This window comes from Staurois parvus, unplaced genomic scaffold (assembly GCF_062004578.1).
Source record: "Staurois parvus isolate SC_StPar_1 unplaced genomic scaffold, SC_StPar_1.0 ptg001871l, whole genome shotgun sequence".
Lineage (NCBI taxonomy): Eukaryota > Metazoa > Chordata > Amphibia > Anura > Ranidae > Staurois > Staurois parvus.
Window position 1 is genome coordinate 277,572 of NW_028319667.1, and position 2,325 is coordinate 279,896.

The 2,325-nt window shown below is 48.2% G+C and overlaps 1 pseudogene; it reads left to right on the forward strand.

Annotated features, from left to right (window-relative positions):
- Positions 1–1,126: 1,126 nt before the first annotated feature.
- LOC149433939 (U2 spliceosomal RNA) lies at positions 1,127–1,283 on the forward strand (annotated as a pseudogene).
- Positions 1,284–2,325: the final 1,042 nt, after the last annotated feature.

Here is a 2,325-nt window from a genome sequence, read left to right on the forward strand (position 1 = left end):
CCTCATATCAAGCATAGAGACTACACCAGCAATGGGCAAACTACGGCCTGTGGGCCGTATACGGCCCGGTGGACCTTTTAATCCGGCCCGCGGAGCTAGGCTCCCGCTAGGCTCCTCTCACAGTCCGCCCTGAAGACCGGTGCAGCATGAAAATCTGTCTCCTGTGAGGATCTGTCCCCCTCGACGTATCTGCGCATGTGCCGGAGATCGCCGATCGGCTGCTAATGCCTGAAACTGGCACATGCGCAGATACGTCGAGGGGGACAGATCCTCATAGGAGACAGATTTTCATGCTACTCCGGAACGGCGCGGGAATACGGCGAGAGGAACACGCGGAGCAAAGGTAAATGAATTGACACAGGGGGGACTTGGGGACTTAATATGGGGGATAAATTACTATAGGGGGGATGAATTACTATGGGGGATGAATTACTATATGGGGGATGAATTACTATGGGGGATTAATTACTATATTGGGGATTAATTACTATGGGGGATTAATTACTATGCTTACTATGGGGGAATATTACTATACTTACTATGGATGACACATACACATCATTCATCTACTCTTGGTCCGGCCCCAATATATGAACCCATTGCGGCCCTCAAGTCAAAAAGTTTGCCCACCTCTGGACTACACCGTCCAGCATATGTCCAATCTATAATATGCAACTAGGTAGCTTCCATGCAACCTGTATTCTGTCCCTCGTATCCTGACCTGTGCTCTATCCCAAATATACCATCCTGTGTTCTGTGTCCTGTGTTAATATACACATTTTCCCCATTCAGTACAATGGCAAGCACTCCGATTGGCCACTTTTATTAGCATGTTTGATCTTCTGTGTCTAGACTTAGAATGGCTGTATGCATAGCTTTTAATTAAAAAGTTAAACAGATACTACTTGTCTTGTTTATGGCAAATCTTCTCTCTTCACCATAAACAAGCACATCATGAATATTTAAGACTTTTCCCAATCTATTTGCAACTAACCTGTTCTTAAACTTCCCCTGACTCTCCATATTTTTACCCAAAACAGGCTAACCCCACACAACAAAGGGAAGGTAATTACCCCCTGCATACATTAACATAGTAAGGTGTCCTTTTGGTGTGTAAAGTGGTCTTATCGCTTCTCAGCCTTTTGGCTAAGATCAAGTGTAGTATCTGTTCTTATCAGTGTCCAGTGGGGGTGCTCCCGACCACTCTGTCTTTGTGGGGTTGGTTGGATGGTACCCTCACTGGTATGATGGGGGTCCGGAAGGCTGGACCGGAGGGACAGAAACCGGGGAGCGCCATGATTCGTTCTGGGGCCTCGGGAGTAATTCCTCTGGGAAGGCTGGAAAGACCCAGTACCTCCTGATTTGAGCAAGCTACCTTGGTCTGGCCAGGGGCTGGGGACGCAAAAAGTCCGCAAACTCAGTGCCCCCTGGGGAGACGCGCTCAGGGGTGTCACTAGTAACACTTGGGTGTGGGACCCCCACGGTGTGAAAATGACACTTGGTCACTGTTTTTACACATCTTTTTGCACAGCGCCCTAAGGACCAGGCCTTTTGGCTAAGTCCAGGGCAATTTTTGCTACGGGCCTCAGGGCCTGGTCTGTGCACAATTCGGCACGGTACCACTTTTTTATTTCTCTTTATTTATTATGCACCTCCCACGTTTGTCACTTTTTTCTGCCCTTATGTGTGTGTTTTTCACGGATGGAGGGTGTGGGTCCTCGGGCCTACCCTGAAGTCTAGGGGGAGGATGTGTGGCCATACGGTTCCTTCCTCCCCTGATCCCTAGGGGACTCTTCTTCGGGAGAGTCCCCTTGCCTAGTACTGGATGTCCGGCTTCGGCTGGGCATAGGGAACGGTGGTCCACCAGGCCTTTTGGCCAGGAGGACCAATTGGGAACCTTGTCCCCGTCAGGAGCTTCGTGCCCCGGGGGATCAGGGTAAGCGGTCCAAGCCCCTTTAGGGGTAGGACACAGCACACCCCTAAGTGCACTTTTTCGTGTGGTGTTTTGCACTTGCACTTTTTTTGTGAACACTTACGGGTTTTTTCGTTATAGTTGCACGTTTGCGGACTTAAAAAAAAAAAAAAAAAAAAAAAAAGTGGTGTTATCACTGGCCTGTCAGTATGTGTTTCAATGTCTTCAATATATATATTACACACAATATACTACAGGAAGGTCTTACCAATCACGTGACCAATGTTTCAAATGCTGCTTAATGCGTTGACATACCTTCTTAGACCCAGTCTGGACATTATGGTCACTTGCTGACTTGGCACCATTCGCAGGCAACTTAACTCTTCAATAGCTTTGAAAGGATGGGCGCTCCC